The following is a 17,641-nucleotide window of genomic DNA, read 5'->3' as shown; positions in this document are numbered from 1 at the left end:
CTAGCAGCTGAAGCCTTAGGGATGGGGGGACCGTGCAGACCAAGCAGGTGGCTCCTGTGGCCAGCGGGCACATGGCTCGGCAGGCTGAGGCCAGGACCGGATAGATGATGGACAGGGCTGTAAATACCAACAGCAAAGAGGCCAGTAATGCTGGGCCTTGCCAGGTCAGACGCTGGAGGGCAGCAGGGCACAGACGGCAGCCTCTGCCCACCTTCTGACCCAGGCACATACTATGTAGGGAAGCAGTCATCGGTCACATTGCCCAACCACCACACGGTGCCAAGGGGCCCACCAGGAGCCGGCGCCGGAGCTGCCTGACCACAGGCTTCCAAATAACAAAGCTGTGGCTGAGCGAACCTGGGCAGACAGAAAGGCCACAAGATGCAAGGACCGGGACCCTCTGCCAACTTCTCCCTGGGCCTCCCCTCCAGGACTTTGCCCATCCAGCCCCCACCCCAACGGAAGCCTCAAAGCCCTTAGCACGAGGGTGCTATCTGGAAGGCTGGGCCAACATGGGTGCCTTCTCCCCACAGTGGTCAGAGCACCCACCCCCACCTCAGGGGAGAGGAAGGAGAAAGCAAGGCCAGCCCCCTCGGGGCAGCTGTGCCCAAGGAGCTCTCGCCCATATTGCGCCCACCCTGAGCTGTGTCTCAGGAGCGGCTGGCGGGAACTCCCCTTTTGTACCAATCCAACAGACCCAAGCGATCTTTGCATCCACAATGGCCTCATGGGCATTCTAAGTTCTTGCTACCCAGAAGTTGGTCCCCGGACCAGCAACAGCACCATTCCCCAGGAGCTTTCAGAGGTGCAGTCTCAGGCCTCAGAGCCTCAGTCAATATCTGCACTTTGACAAAATCTCCACTTCATCTAAGATGTTTTTTGGGCAGAAAGATGAGGCTGAACATATCCGGCCTTGTCATTCATCTCCGGTTCAGAGGGGTCAGCTGAGGCTGGGCCACACTATGTCACACAGCTGGTTAGAGGCAACATGCTCTCTGCTTGGGGCAGCTGGTTAGAGGTAAGATGCTCCCTGCTCGGGGCTGGCCCCACCCCCAGCACCTGGGCCCTGAGACCGCGTTCGCCAGCTGCAGTTCCTCCGAAGGGTCCTGACACAGCCTCCAGCCCTCTTGAGACAGTCTCAGGCAGGCAGGAGGGCCGGGGGCAGGCTGGACACTCAGTGGACACAGCTGTGCACCCAGACTGAGTCCAGCCCTGCGGACCATGCCTCAGTGATCACCCACCCACCCAATGGGCAGGCATCAGGGTGCCAGCAGCAGGCCCTGTGGAGACTCTCGGGAGAGTCCCTCCTGCTCTGCTGAACGAGTTTCCTTGTTCCATCTGGGTAAGGGTTCAAAGAGACCGTTGGCCACCGAGGGCCAGATGGCTCCGGGGAGGCTCCCAGCTTGCTGCCAGCCCGGGCTGGGATGGGCAGTGCCAGCATGAAGCTGGCCACCTCCACCCCAGAGCCTCCTCCCCAGTGCACTGTCTTTTTGACAAACGCCTTGTCCAGAGCAGGGGAGGAAATGCAGAGTTCTGCTTTCACGGTAGAGAGCGTGACGCCTCCTTCCAGGCCACATCTGCACAGCGAGCTCTAAGCAGGGCAGGGGACCTCGGAGGCTGAGCAGCTGAGCACAAGGCTGGCCCTGAGCAGGAAAAGCCACTCGTCACTAGGGAGCCAGGCACCAGGGTGGCCTGGGTTGGTGGGGCCTGGCATGTCAGGAAGCCAGCTGCCCTGCCACCCTTGCTGGGTGCTGTAGGGGGAAGATGGCAAGGGGGGCCCACTTGGTAAAAAGGCAGGTGTCCTTGGGGGTCAGGCTCCCCTCCTCCTGGCCAACCTCTGTGGCTCCTCCAGCTGTGAGCAGGCCCTGGAAGCTTGGGGGACACGGAAGCAGGGGGCGTGCAGAGAACAGAAAATCACAAGGGAAACAGCAAAAGCTTACCATCCCCCCCAGTCCCACCACAGGACTGTCTAAGAATCAATGTCTGCAACAAAGGGAGAAGTGTGGCAGGAGGAATGCAGGGATACCGTCTCTGACAGCGACTTTCAGAGGGGGCATTGGAGGATTTGGTGAATATTTCTATGGGACAATGGTGAGGCTAAGAGGAAAGGGATGGAAAGCAGGCTCTGTTCTCTCTTGAAAGCAAATGGGAATCAGGAAACAATTAGAATTCTGAGATTAATTTGTGTTTTTACAACATTCCCCTGAATGGCTCTGCCAGGGTGCCCTCACTCCTTCACTCAGGTGCCTCCCTCCCCCTGGGGCGTGCCTACCTTTCTCCAAACAGAAGCAGTGACTGTTACAGGCAGGACCCTCTTGTCTCTGTTTGTGGGCTCCGGGTGGAAGCCTCTGCCCTGTGATTCTCAGCAGGCTGGTGAGTGACAAGGAGGCCACCACGTGCCCATGGTACTCCAAGAAATGGGCCAGAGCTAAAATCCCAGAGCATGTGTGTGTGTGGCAGCGGCTGGCCCCATTCCCCTGTGGAGAGTCAGGCCTTCCCAGGAATGACTACATGGGTGAGATTCCCCCACTCACACCCCAAAGTTCCTAGGACCCCCAGAGGATTGATGGGTGTCTGCTGGTCAGACAAATGCACCAGGTGCTGCCTGCTCTGAGCTCTTACAGGGCTCGAGGATTTTTGAGACAAGTGGCTCAGGACGTGGTCAGGTGGCAGCCTGATATTAGGAAACCAGCTGGTGACTTGGGATGAGTCACACCCCACCCCACGCTTCTGAGGCCCAGGTCCCTCCATCTCTGAAAGGACACTGCTCGGCCAGGCGGCCTCCAGAGGGACTTCCTGCACTACTGGCTTGAAATGGGGTCCTGCAGGGAGCCTGTGATTTCAGCACAGCCTGGTGGCCCTGGGGACAGTGGCCTGTTTGCTCCCCATGTCTCCCGTGCTCTCTGCATCCCTGTCTGCTTTGATGGCACGGCAGGCACGCTTTTGGATGCCCCACACATGGGGCACTCGCCGTAAGGGTCTGGAGGGTCAGTAGGCAGGGTGCAGTCAGGCGACTGCGGAGCCGTCTTCCGGATCCCCGCCCCTCTCTCCCTCGTCCATGACTCATGCCTCTGACCCCGGCTTGCCTGCTGCGCCTGAGAAGGAGGAATCCTGCTGGGAATGTGGGAATGACCATATTTACAACGCCGGGGCTCCCGGTGGCTATTGGCCTGGCCTGGCTCCTCCAGGGGAGCGAGGACTTCACGCCAGCTGGAAGCCAGGCTGTCTCTCTCCCTCAGCTTGGGCTTGGCTTCAGGGACTCAGGCTGACTGTGCTTGGAATGGCCTATCTGGCAAGGAGGAGTCAGCCCAAGGAAACCAGGGGAGAGGGCGAGCTTGTCTGCAGCGGACCAGGCCGGCTCCTTCCTGCTTGGAGCCCCCAGCATCACTGCCGGAGAGGCCACCCTGCAGAGCCGCTCCCTGTCCACCTGGCAACCCCCAGGCTCTCCAGGGCGGGCTCTGCCGGGGCTGAGGCTGCAGGGTCTGACTTGTCCCTCAGGATCCACCCCACCCTTTTCCTCTCTGCGAGACCTTCCCGTTTCCCCACAATGAGTGTCCTGGGAGCACTGCAAAGGGACCCCTCCCAACTTTCAGAGACAGCGAGGGCTGGCCAGCCACAAGCAGCCAGATGGCAGGAGAGCATTCCACCGCTCCCAGTACCTGGGGCCTGCAAGTCCAGGAACCCCTTCAACCCGTGAGTCACAACTTCTCCAGAAGCCACCAAATTCAGTCTCCAAATAAAACCCACGAGTGGAAGATGATGGAACACAAACCGTCCTGCGGGCCCCGTTTCCAGCTGGTGGTGCTGGAGGCCCCTCTGGGGACCATCTGGCCAAGCAGTGTCTTTTCAGACAATGGGAGAACGGGGCTACAGGAAGGTGAGGAAGGGCCTGACATCCCAAGTCACCAAGTGGGTGCAGAATCTCCCCCAGAACGCAAGTCAGCTAAGCCCTGGGCTGGAAATACCTTTTGTATCCACAGCACTGACACACTGGTCCAAACCAGGGGCATGAACTTTACAAATGTCTTTTGACAGAACACATGACTATCTGAAGACACAGCCTTCCCAGTGGCAGTGGCAGCGGCAGCAGCAGCAACAGCAGCAGCAGCGAATGAAAATATGGACAGAAGGGCTGCCGGTGTAGGGCGCTCTGCCTGATGCAGGCACGTGCCTCAGCCAGCTCACAGTTCATTTGGGGAGACAAGCAGCAGAACAAATCACTATCACAAAAATGTAATAATAAAAGTACGTTCAGGTCTGCAACAATCTTGCTATGAAATATAAATATAGGTGATGACTGCAAATGTATTATTATAATACAGAGATTAAAAGGTCCATAATAAACATACAGGGAAGGTGACAGTTATGTTTCTGAGGGTTTGGAGAGCTCGTTACAGAATTCGGGATTGCAGCCAGGTCTTCAAGGAGGTCAGTCCCAGTTGAGAGGGGTGGAAGGGCCTCCTGGGCACAGGCAGAGATGGGAGACACAGCCAGGAGGGTGCGGAGAGGGATCTGGGGGTAAAGACAGCATTGACTCTGGGGAGGGGGCAGGAATTGGCAGGACTCCCCAAGGCGACAAGGAGGCCAGGAAAGGTTTGGAGGGCCACAGACACCATCAGATCTCCCTGTCAGAGGTAGCTCTGGCTGGCAGGGGACAGACCCTAGGTGGGGCCTGGGAAGGGTGGCTCCCGCAATGGCCCAGAGGGAGGCCAGGACGACACGGAGACAGCAGCTGTGCAGGCGGCAAGGGGCCACCCACCAGACACGGTGACCCGCTGAGTGTGGGGGTGGCAAGGGGCGGCTCAGGGGCCCAGCTTGGGTGGCTGGGTGCATCCTGACCCAGAAGCTAGACTCAGATCTAGAGAGGAGGAGTCATCTCGGGGGCAACAAGACCTGTGTCAGCCACGTGGAGCTGCTGGAGTCCTCAGGACACCCTGAAGGGCAAGTTCACTCAGCAAAGGGACATGCTGGGACCCCAGAAGAGGGTGGGGGCTTCAGAGGCAGATTCTCCAGACTGAGGCCAACTTTATTTCTCCCCTTGGAGAGAGGAGGAATCGGCACAGGGGTTGAGATGCTTGCTTTGCTAGGATTTGAACCCAGGCCTCTGGATTCCAAAGATGGGCTCAGATTCCTGAGCTACACCTCCGTCCATGGCAGAACTGGAGGAGGCAGATATTTAGGGGCAAGCGGAGGGAGAGGCTGGGAAGGAGGCATCTTGTAGGAGAGCCAAGGCCAGGGAGAACTGACACCACGGGGTGTCAAGGGAGGGCTGATGAGCACCACCCCCTGCTAGCAGGAGGACCGGGCATCGGAAAGGTCACCAGGGTCCAGGACTTCAGAAGAGCAGGCTCAGCCGGGTGCAGGCTGCTGCGGAGGCCAGGGGGTCGGCGCTCCTTGGGAATGGTCTTCCACACATTTGGTGGGACAGCGAAAGTGCCAGAAGCTGCAAACAATGGCGGCCGGCGATCGGCGCTTCCTGAGTGCTGGGCCCCACACTGTATGTCTGGGATTTGGCTGAAGACTCTCAACCATCTTATGCAATTGGTTCTCCCGTGTTCCAGGTTCTCAGCCTGAGCACACGGAGGCTTTGAGAGGCAGGAAGCCACTCTGCTCAGAGAGCAGAAGAACAAAGCCCTGGGAATTAAGCCCAGGTGTCCAGGCTCCGGGGCCTGTTTTCAGAATGGAGAGGCACAGGCTGTGCTTCTGGGGAGTGTGGAGCCTGGAAAGTGTGGCAGAATGATTCTGGGACTGTCTCCCTTGAACAATTTTTAACTGGGGGATACAAAACTCTTCTGAATAATTAAACAACGCTGACCATAAGCCATATCTGTAACTAGGGCCAGCTTTTAGTCCTTCAAATTAATCTTGAAAAAATAGGCTGTTTTTAAAATGTGAAACTGTGTACAAGAGTAACTCTACTTAAATCTGTTTTATTGGGCAGTCTTTTTTTCAAATGCCTCTGATAAAATAAGCTATTTTTGAAATTTTTTGCATCTATTCACCTACATTCAGAAGCATGCAAAAACCTAAGCAATGGGAAGAATCCTCCTATAATTCAGTGCCGGGTCCCACAAATCCCTGGGAACTCAGATTTCAGCTGAAGGTGTGGCAGAGGTGCTTTTAGGCCTGTAGAGTTGGAGTTTCTGGTGGAGCAGTTGGGGGCGTGGTTAACCAGACCATTCTGCAACAGGGACAGGCCTTCTGCTTCCCAAGCTCTGGACTCAGTTACTTTTAGCCCATTTCAGATTCTCAAACTTCTGCACCACATGAATAAAACTGATCTCTGTTGAGAAACACATCATATTAAGAAATCAACTAGCACACACTAAGTGTTGAAGACTTTGCCTCAGTTAAGGTAAAATCAGCTAGTAGAGGCCTGTAGGTGGTGACTGAAAAAATCATAGAAGGCTGGGTGCGGCAGCTCACACCTGTAATCCTAGCACTTTGGGAGGCTGAGGCAGGCAGATTCCCCGATTTCAGGAATTCAAGACCAGCCTCGGCAACACGGTGAAATCCTGTCTCTACTAAAATACAAAAAATTAGCCAGGTGTGGTGGTGGTCACCTGTAGTCCTAGCTACTCAGGGGGCTGAGGCAGGAGAATTGCTTGAATCTGGGAGGCGGAGGTTGCAGTGAGCCGAGATCACGCCACTGCACTCCAGCCTGGGCGACAGAGCAAGATTCCATCTCAAAAAAAACAAAAACAAAACAAACAAACAAACAAAAAACAAAAAACCATATTAGAGGGAAAAAGTAAATTTCAGGGGCAAGACAGGATAAGTGAACAGCCCAGGCTGGACAGGCGACTGGGGAAGGTCCTGGCTGGTGATCGGCAGAGCACCTGTGTGTCTTCTCCTCACGTGTAACACGTGGTGCAGCGCACATGCACCCAGGCCATGGCCCCCTCCTCGTGCCGCCTCCGCATTTCCACCTGGACCTCTGTTTCTCTCTGTCCTGAGGCCTGCGGGCTCTCAGGTGTCTGCCTTCTGCCGTGAGGTGAGCCGGAGTCTCACCCGCTGAGTCCTGGGGAAGGACTCACCCTTCCGGTGGTTGCCTGGCTCAGCCCATGTACAGTCAGGGTCCCGAAGGCAGGTGGGAGTGGCTGCTGCAGGCGGGTTCCAGTCCACACACCCGCACATAACAGAGAACACAGAACCCGCATGGCTCAGCAGCAAGCACAAGCTGAAGAGGAAGGGATAAGTGGTCAGTGGCTCCATGAAGGAACTCCAAGGCTAAATTTCAGTGGTCCCGCCTTGGGTCCCGTCTTGGGCAGGTGCACAAATACAGCTTGTCCTACATAGCCCAATCCTCCCACACTCAGTGGCTGCTCATTCACACAGAAAGACATCCCCGCGGACTCCGCAGACCCAGCACTTGGGTCTCTAGGGGCAAACAGAGGAAGGCAGTGAGGCAGCAGAGACACGGAGAACAGCGGGGTTTTTGGACTCAAGCCTGGAAAATGTGCACGCCCCTGTCTTCCCAGCTTCCAGCTCCCAGAGTGAGGGTGCTGTCAGCCAGCCAAGGATGACCCCTGACCCTCGAACCTCCAAGCTTTCTTGTCTCAAGGCCCCCACCTGCCTTTCAGGACCTCGGCCTCCTCCTGGGGGAAACAGTCCCCCTGTTCACATGCCTCCTAGATCTGCCAGGGGAAGGACGTTTGCCAGACCGTCCTCTCACCCTCCAGCTCCCCCTACACTGGAACACAGACACCTGGGAGCCTGCAGGCCTCAGGACAGCACACAGAGACACACAAGTCCAGGCCAAAATGCAAACCAGCACAAGGAAGAGGACATGCCGGACAAGCCCCAGGTTCCTTTTGAGGAGACACACAGGTGCTCGGCCAGTCATCAGCCATGACCAGTGATATCCCCAACGGGCGCAGTGAGGGCGCTGGGCCCGGAGGCCATTGACAAGCACAGCTCTGCTGTCCACTGAGAGAGGTTTACCAGGAGTCTGTATGCTCCCGATAGGGTCAAGGTGGCCTCGCTGATCTAAGAACACCTAGAGTTGGGGACGGCTCTGGAAAATGTGTTCGAGATCTCCTGCACCAGACTCTAACAAAAGGCTGCAATTCCTGACACTTCATTTTTGAGATCAGACTGCAAATGTCATGATCCACAAATCTAATCGACGTCCTCCGTCTAAAAGTGGTGAGTGAACTGCAGAACTGAGAGCCGGGCCGCGCCAAACCTCGGGGGATCCAAGAACAAGAGTGAAAGTGCACGGATTCTTATCAGCCCACAAATAGCTGGCAAGGTCCCGGGGTGCAGGTGAGACTACACAGTGGCATCTGAGAACTTTAAGGAGTCAAGTGTCTGTGCTGTTTGTGATGATGGCGGGCAGAACAATTTCAATCTGGGAAGGGCAGACCCTGGGAGAACAGATCCCTCAGAGCCTTCTCAAGCTGTCTTTGATCCGAGAGCTTAGAGACTAATCCCCCTGCCCCAGAAGACTCACAGCCTCAAGGATCAAGTAAAGAGATACAGAAATATAGTCATGATTACTCAATTTTTAAAAATTCGACATTCCTGCAATAAGACCCCATGTTTATGAACTGTAGCATGCTCCAACAAGTCTTATGGCATTTGATTTTATTTTCAATGTGTTTTTGAATATTCTGTATTGTCCTAAACAGTGAATTTTTTTCCAGAACTAGAAAATGACATGAATGAGAGTTGGCCACACATGCACACACATTTCTGGTCATACTTCCAGAACAAAAACCCTAAGTGGGGAAGGATCACCTGGATTGTGTGGCTTTAGAATGTGTTCCCTCTTTTTTACAAGTCTTGTGCAATCGCGGGCTGTCAGTGGCCGTCTCCTAAGCTGAGGACCCGATGGGGAGGTGCCGGACTTTCACCCAGGCTCTGGAGGGTGCCTGCCCTGCCCAGGCCGGGGTGTGCTCTCGCTGTGCTGGTCCTGCACAGAGCAGCAGTCAGCGTCTGTGGGGATACAGGCTGGAGTGGCCACAAGCATGGCAGGTGGCCTGGCTGACCCCAGCCCAGCAGGCTCCTGGCTGTGTGGCATCCCTGGTGCTGTCACCTCCCTGGCCATGTGCAGAGGCCAATGCAGGCCTTTGCTCCGGATGCTCCACTGCCCCAGGTGAACCTCACTCTCCAGGGATGTCTTTAAGAATGTATCCTCCATGCAGCTGTCTTTGAAAACTAAGCCCTGGGAGCAGGCTCCCCCTGGCCCATTTGCACTCCCTGGCACCTCTGTGAAGGCACAGGCCAGGCTGGGCAGCCTCCACCCAGGCAGCTCTTCTCTCCAGCAAGCCGGGCGCCCTTGCCGACAGGTGGGTTCTTACATTTACGTATCATCCTTGGCAATCCATTTCTCATCTATAAAATGGGCTGGTACTACCTTCCCTGCAAGTGGGAGAACAACGTAGCAGGTGCTCACTTAATGTTAAGAAATCTGTAATGAACACACTGAGTATCAGAGCATCAGAGCAGTCATTTACAAATGTGGCCTCCAGCCTGGGAGGGGTGGAATCCTACTCCATGTTACGACTGCACTGGGGCCGTAGAGGACTGTTCACTGCAGCTTAGATAACTCAGGTAACTACGAAGGAATAAATACAAATATAATTTTCTTTGAGATGAGACAACTCAACAACAAATATCTATCATGCACAGAGTGAGCACGGAGCTCTGCTCTGGACCCAAGAAACACAGGGATGGGTGGGGGAGAGTTTGGGCTCTGGAAGAGCAGGCTGGCAGTGGCTTTAGGGTCTTTGATATTTATATATCTGGTGTACACATATTTATACACACCCATCATCTACAGTCTATGTATATACGGTACACATGTGTATGTGTATATATATGTGTGTGTATATATAAATATATGTACCATATATACATGCAGATACACATATACACACACTGCTTCTCTAAGGAGGGCCACCCTTGTCCCAAGTTTGCCCGAGTCATGATTTACTGAATTCATGGTTTGAGGGTGGAGATTTTACACTCACATTGTTCCTAACCAGTCCACGATTCAGAAGTCAGTGTAATTCGGGGAACTGAATGACAGTCCAGTCAAACCTGACTCTTCTTTTGGGCTGGACTTCTAAGATTGCCTCCAGGAGTCCTCTGTGGGATCCAGGGCTTCAGGGATGGCCACTTCCTGCCCTATGATGCCTGCTGCCACCCTGGAATGTGTGGCTATGACAGGCCAAAGGATGACACTGGAATTTTTTTAAGAGAACATTTACAACCACTTGCGTGTCAAAGAACATCTCCAGTCTCCTCCTCTCTGCTAGAATCAGCCTGGACAGTCATTTGTGGGAATCTCATATGCACGTGTGACATGCATAGCTGTGTATTTTTCCAAATATTCGCATTTACTTCTTCATGAGTTGCAACAATGTTCCTGAGTTTGAAAGCCAGAAATGACTAATTTTGGTTGAAATATGGCAGAGCTAAGATCTAGGGATCCTGAACAGGACTTCGCCGTTATTATGCAAGCTGCATAGCGAACTGAAGTCTCCAAATGCTTGCTACAATATTTCTGACTAAATCAGGGGCTACGACTCCTTACACTCCTTACGTGGGAATCATCCTTCCCTTAAATGGCCATTTTTAATGCATGTAATTACCACTTAAACTTCATCTCAACATCCTAGAGTAATTTCTTTTGCTAATACAGACCCCATGAATATATAGAGTGGTGTCAAAGTCGATGTTTATAAGGGAATCCAGCCATCTACTTTCAATCCTTGGTCCAGAAATCCACCTCCCTCCCAGGTTGTCTTTAATCAAGCTTTGTCAATAAATAGATGTGATGCAGATGTTCTGTGCAGTTTTAAAGAATTCAGGTTGAATCTGCTTTAAAACAAAGCACGGCCCTGCAATCAAACAAGAAGGAGAAAGCGAGTAGAGGGAAGAACACTTCAACAAAACCTGAAATGGAGACAGGACTCTGAAAACAGGGCAGTAGACCTTGAGCCAAAGATAAGAATTCAAATAACGCTTAGGCAAAGTGCAAAATGGTTACATCTCTCAACATCCTAACATTTGAGTTACTTTAAAGAAATCTGGCATACAGAGCCACATTTAGTAAATAACAAATGAAGCTATGGTTACACCTTGGGAACATTTTGTGATTTGTAAAAAACTTGAGTGAAAAGTGCCTTTCGGAACTGAGCTCCTCTCACATGAATTTTAAAAGGCCCACCCACTTTACATGCAAAGTCAACCTGCATAAGGCTTTCAGGACAACACGAGAGGCGGCCGTGGGTTATGAGATGGTTTTCCTGCTCATGTCAGTGCTGTGTCTGGCAGAACAAGTTAGGCTTCACGCTGCAACAAAGAAGCCCCTGAATCTCGGGAGGTTCATGCAGCAGTCATTTGCTTCTTGCTCATTCAGGTTGGCAGGGACTCTGCTCCACGCAGTCACGAAGGGACTCAGGCTAGTAGAGCCTCCACAGTCTTGAGAACCTGCGGCCTCTTCAGGCACTTGGGGCAGCAGAAGAGACCTGGCATCCTGCACACTTTAGCCTGGAAGTGTGCCGAGGCTTCCTCCCAAAGCTCATTGGCTGGAACTAGTCCTATGGCCCTGCCTAAACACAGGGGCTCTAAGGAGTGTGAAGGGAGAGAGTCAACTTTCCAGGGGACCACCGAGTCTGCCTCCAGTGCCAAAGCAAGGGTTTTAAAACAAAGGATTGTCTAAAACAAACAAAAAAGTAATTTGTAAATGACATTTGAGAAACTGATAATTTAATTGCATTAATTTCAGCCAAATGCCAGCATTTGATTCCTAAAAATGCCCAGGGCACCACAATCTGGCTGGAGGAGTGTAAGTCTCATGGGGAAAGAGACAGAGAGAGCAAGATACTGAATGAGCCCATGAAAAAGCTTAACTGACCAACATCAACAGAGACAGAGGATTAAATTGATAATGAGGGAGCCGCACTCATTCAGTTACCTTCATGTTTTATTGGGATGATGTGGTGGGGTGGAAGAGAGGAAAGGAGGGTTATTACCGGGCACCCCTCTGTGTCCTCTTCCTCCTCTATGGGGTGGGACACCGAGATGGTGTTGGCGGTGTCGCTGGTGTGCAGGCTCCATTGGGCATGAGTACCCTTAGGAGCTCAAATGATAGAGTCAGCACCAGAGTCTCTGCTTCATGGTCCAAGACCTTGGTGAAGGTTCATTTTCTGAACTTGAAAAAACAACTCCAAGATGCATAAGTGGATTCGCCTTTCCCCGAAGTCCTCCTGTGGCATCTCTGTCCTGGGTTGTTACAAATGATTCAATCGTGTTCTTAGCCATTGCTTAATGTGCTCACTCCCGCCAACGTTTCGAGGGCTGTCTTGACCAAACGCTGCCCCCTCTTCCTCTTCACTCTCTTTGGTAGCAGAAGGTCTGGCAATGGCAGCATCATTCAGAATCTCCTCTGGTGGGAAGAGTCTCTTGTTACCAGAAATCTGTGGTGAGAACAGAGCCCCCACTGCCCAAACACATGGCTCTTCCAACGTTGCACCCCCACCTACCCTCCCTCTCCACCCTTCGCTCCACTCAACTGGTAGGTGGCTCCCAGAATCACTCACCAAGATAAGCCCTGGAGCCTCAAACCTCCCATGTCCCCGGGGCTCCAGACAATAGCCCAGAAGTATACTTCCTTAGATTTGGGGTGAGGTGAGCTCGCATTGGGGGAGGGAATACCACGTACACATGCGCTCATCTTTAAGCCACTAACAACCCTTACAGCATCTTCTGAGAGGAAATTCGAATTCTCCCTCATACTGTGTATGAGGGACCTGAGAAGTTTCATAAATGAAACTTTTAGCAAAACAAAAGGATGCAGAAAGAAACCACTTTTTCCCCAAATAGTCTACCCTCAGTTGCGGGTATTTGAACTGTTGAGTAGAAAACATAATTAACGCTAAGAAGAGCTCTGCCCTGGGGTTTTTGGCGCTTCAGAAGATAATGTCCTTCGTCTGCAGCCTGGGACTCACAGCCCAGTAGAGGGTCAGGCAGTCATCGTGGGAGCTGTTCTGTTGTTTGTGGAACAAAGTTCACGGTGCATTTTGTATCTTAGTGAGAAAATCAGCAGTAATGTGATTTTTTTTTTTTTGAGATGGAGTTTCACTCCGTCACCCAGGCTGGAGTGCAATGGCGCAATCTCGGCTCACTACAACCTCCGCCTCCCAGGGTCAACAGATTCTCCTGCCTTAGTCTCCTGAGTAGCTGGGATTACAGGCGTCTGCCACCATGCCCAGCTAATTTTTGTATTTTTAGTAGAGACAGGTTTTCACCATGTTGTCCAGGCCTCAGTACAGCCTCTGAGCCTTCTCTGGGGTGCAGACTGGAGCTGGTGAGCTCCAGGCCCCAAACATCTCAAAGTGCTAGGATTACAAGTGTGAGCTGCCACGCCTAGCCAGTAATGTGATTTTAAAACTAAGATTACAAATATACTTTAAAATGTATAAAACCCATTGGTTTTCTTTAAGATGTGATCCTGATAAGCCTCCCAGTCATACTCTCTTCATCTCCCCAGGGCTAGCCAAAGCATTTATAATGTGGCTTGCAGGACTCTTGGGGCTTCTGATGGTGAATTTGTACCATCACTCTCAATGGCACCTGGAATCTCTCCTGCTCTGCTAACAGGCACCAAACACCCACAAGACACTGGTAAGGTGCAGTGTCTAGGACCAGACATCTTCTGTGTGCTGTGGCTGATGCAGTAGACATCAAGGACAGTAGATAGCCAGCAAGAAAGAGCAGACTCATCAATGTACATTTCTGGGCTGATTCTTCCCTTGGTCAAATGTGCACTGTAAAGCCATAAAAGGCCAGTTTTTCATTTTCCACCACTTTGCCTGGACTAAATAAAGCAAGCTGAGTCAGGCAGCATGACGGCTTTGGCCAGGTACTGTGTGGCACTAAAGGAGGAGAGAGGGAAGACTGACCACCATCCAGGGGAGCCAGGCCCTCCAGCCCGCAAACGAGGCAGGGTGGGAATCAGGGTTCCACTCAGAAGACCCGGCCATGGGGACCCTGACAGGGAGGGGGCACCTCATGCTCACAGTGGTGCAGCCTGCCAACATCTGCACAATCTGGGAGGGCACTGAGGGCTGAGAGGCATGAGAAGGTGAAGAAGCTCCTAACGGACCAGGGCTGACCCCCACCCGCTCCAGGCTTCTCAGGAGAAACGTGTCTCCACGAGCACATGGACATTCTCTTCCATGGGGGGACACTCCACTGATGCCCCTGGCCTGCTCTGCCCCTTATCCACATCACTCAGGGGAGCTGGAGTGACCTGCGGGCTGGTGGGGAAGAGTCAACTGGGTGTGCGCAGCTCAGCCCTGGAATCTTCCTCTGGCAGCAGTGAGCCAGCCCCAGGGAGCAGGCACTTCCCGGCCACGCTTCCAGAAGGCTCCCTGCTCCTGACCTGGGGGAGGCCTGCAAGGTACATTTTTGCCAGCACTGGGGGCTGGGTCTGCTGGACCGTGGGACAGCAGCAGCCGGACCCTTCATCTGATCCCTTCTCCATGATAGAGCTATGTTCCATGGGCCTCACCTCTGCTGCCTGCCCCAGCCCCCCGGCAGGTGTGAGGGTGCCGTTCTCACCTTGCCAGCCCAGTCTGGTGGCCTGCGGGTGGCAACCACACCCTTGAACGTGCCTGTGAATCAGACCATGCCTAGAATCTTGTTCTGGGGCTTACACCTGGACATCTATGGCATGGCCAGGCAGGGGAGGGGGAGAAGCCCTACACAGAGAAGAGCCCCAGATTCAGAACACGCCTGTGGCATGAGGCCACTCGCATGGGAAGCGGCTCTCTGGCCTCACCTGTGCCACTTGCTGTCTGGGGACCTTGGCCTGGTCTTGGCCTCACTGGGACCTCACTTCTCCAGGTGAAGGTGGGCAGCCCTGACTCAGAGTCTTGCAATCACCGGCCCAGCAGCCTTGGGATCCCTGGGGCAGACTTGGCAGCCCACTGGCACTTCAGCCCAGGCTCAATCGGCAGCCAACGACCCCGTCTTAAAGAACTGGCTTGTAAGTGCCGGCCCCGTTATTTCCCCAGAAGATGTTCAGCTGGGTGGGCACTCGCGGTGCCTTCTGTGGAGGGGCTGAACTTCGAGGACGGATTTCTGAAGGGAGGAAGGCTGGAAGAATTCGGATTAACCCTAGGTGAATTCGGATTAACCCCAGGGGAAAGGCCAATCACATTTAATGCAGAGGAGAAGGAAGGACGGAAACCACAGCGCTGCTCACGGCTCTGGCTTCGCCCAGCGACTCTGATCGGCCATCAATTACTGAAGCCTTGCAGATGCAGAAGGAGAGAAAAGCCACAGTTATGTGCATCTTACAGCTGGGAAACCAGCAACAACATAACCCTGTCAGCTTTTCATTCCTGAAAACCGCCTCCCTCTCCGCAAGGCACGGAATCAACATGGTCTTCCCCAGGGTCCTCTCAGGATCCTTGGAGCTGGGAATTCTTCTTACTCAACTCCCTCTGTGTGCTCAGAGCCCCTTCCTGGCCAGGCTTCTAGAAAATTCTTCTGCTCAAATGCTAAATGTTTTCCCTGATCTGTCTTCAAAATCCCTATCCTTCTCCTTCTATTGGAATTAAAGGATAGGGAGTGATAAGGTTGGGCTTGGGCCATCTCTGCCTCGCTTTGCAGCTCTGGCGTCTCCCGTCCCTTCTCCCCTCACTTTCTGTTTTTTTCTCTCCTTATTTTTCCTGTTTAATGTCAAGCGAGCCAGCTCAGCTCCTCAGAGACAACCAGCTACAGCAGCAAGCTGAGTGGATTTTAAATCAGCAGAGAATTTTTTAAATGAGCAACGTGGTGAACGGAGCCCATCTGCAGCCCTGTGGGGCCCTGGCTGGCTCCCATGGTGTTCGTGGATCCTGCACATCTCCACTAGGATAAACAGTCCACGAGGGGCGACTGCCTGGGAGGAGGAACTATCACCAGCCCAATCCCGGTAATAAAACAAGAGTCACATAAACACCACGGCTGTCCTCCAAGGAACTTCGAGCACTACCCAAGTAAATAAAAAAGCAGAAAATGGAGGTTCAGAAACGCAAAGGCCCTGCTCAGGTTTCTAGAAGAATTCACAGAAAAATAGAACCTAGAAGAGAAAGAATCACAGAAGCAACGTTCATGTCCATCTCACCCCCAAACTGCAGGGAACGATGTCAAGAGCTGCCTTCACATCAGGAAGGGCTCAGACATCTGCACCCTGGACCACACCTCCCTGACCCACATCCATCCCAGGGGGCACACCTGGACCACGGTCACCTGCCCCTCAGCTCTGACTGCCCCAGATTCCAGCAGAGCAACCCAGAAAGCATCCTTTGACTTTGTTAAAAGAAGCTTTGATCGTGGAGGACTTTTAAAATCGAGATATCACTTCCCAGGACTCCAAGCAGACAGGCTCCCAGGAAGTTCCCTCATCATGGGACAAAAAGAATATGTAAGTTACAAACACATTTGCTCCTTTCAAGAAGGAGTTTTCCCCATGAATTTAAGTGTTTTTACAGATCATTAACTCCTGGTCTGGAAGGCAGGGTACCAAGGCAAGCTAAGCTGGAGTATGAGTTGGTGCTGCTTCGGAGGCCAATCAGAGTCAAGGTGAAGAGGCTCAAATGATCTTAACATGAGTCAATGTTACCCCAAATTAAATTTACACATGCTTCTCCAGAGCTGTCTGTTTTGTAAGGCAGGGCACCCTGGCACAGCACAGGACACAAGGCGTTTGCATTTCTGTCCAGGCTGCAGTCTAAAAGTGGAAAAAAGTACTGATCTGTTTTCCAGCCACCACCCTATTGAATGGTCTCAGAGGTTTTGGGTCCAGTTAACACAGGTAGGCACTGGATGGGCTGGAAAGAGGCCAGGGACTCCCACGCTCTCGGGAAGCACAGGACAGTGCCCTGTGCAGACAGCAGACCCTCAGGCTCAGGAGACCTGGGCTGCTGCTGGGAGAGGGGGGAAAAGAGCCTCCCAGGGAAGAGGTGGCAAGTGGGGCTTGGTGTATGAACAGGGACCTGGGAGCCAGAGGCCCAGGGTTAAATCTGACTTGCCATGTGCCCCTAAACAAGACCACAAGAGAGACACACAGAGAGAGAGAAACAGAGTCAGGCAGACAGACAGGGACACAGGGACAGACACACAGACAGACACAGACAGACAGAGGAAGAGAGACAGATGGAGAGAGAGACAGGAAGAGAAAAACCAGGCAGTCCCTTCATGGAGTGGCTGTGATGCCCACGGGCTCTCATGGATGGAAAACCCAGGCACACAGCAGGTGGCACCTTCTCCTCCCTAAAGCCCTCAGCATGTCCAGTGTTCCCATTTGAAGGCCAAGTGGCTCCTCCGGCTAACATTTGCTTATGTAGGGATTTATAGATGCAGCATCCCTGCTGGGACTTGGGCTGTGCAGGACTGCAGACGTGAGAGACACTCAAGAGGGGCCGAGATGGGGATGCAGACAGCTCAGACCCAGGACACCAGCCCAGCCCAGCTGGCACTAATGCTGGCACTAATACTAACACTAATGCTAATAAATACTAACACTAATATTAATACTAACACTGACACTAATACTAATAAATTCTAACACTAATACTAATAAATACTAACACCAACACTAATACTAACACTAACACTAATACTAACAAATACTAAC

The 17,641-nt window shown here is 52.9% G+C and overlaps 1 protein-coding gene across 3 annotated transcripts in view; it reads right to left on the bottom strand.

Annotated features, from left to right (window-relative positions):
- TWIST2 (twist family bHLH transcription factor 2) overlaps positions 1-17,641 on the bottom strand; it is a 61,717-nt gene that overhangs the window by 11,525 nt on the left and 32,551 nt on the right. The window contains exon 2 of one of the 3 annotated variants that reach the window (XM_054478999.2): positions 11,926-12,400. The exons of the other annotated variants lie outside the window; for them this stretch is intronic. The gene's annotated coding sequence lies outside the window, so the exon portion shown is untranslated. Of the gene's footprint in view, positions 1-11,925; positions 12,401-17,641 lie in introns of those variants that run through there. 3 annotated transcript variants of the gene reach the window in all.

This window comes from Pongo pygmaeus, chromosome 11, assembly GCF_028885625.2.
Source record: "Pongo pygmaeus isolate AG05252 chromosome 11, NHGRI_mPonPyg2-v2.0_pri, whole genome shotgun sequence".
NCBI lineage: Eukaryota > Metazoa > Chordata > Mammalia > Primates > Hominidae > Pongo > Pongo pygmaeus.
The sequence above is the reverse complement of the archived record's forward strand: the minus strand, read 5'-3'. Positions and strand labels throughout refer to the sequence as shown.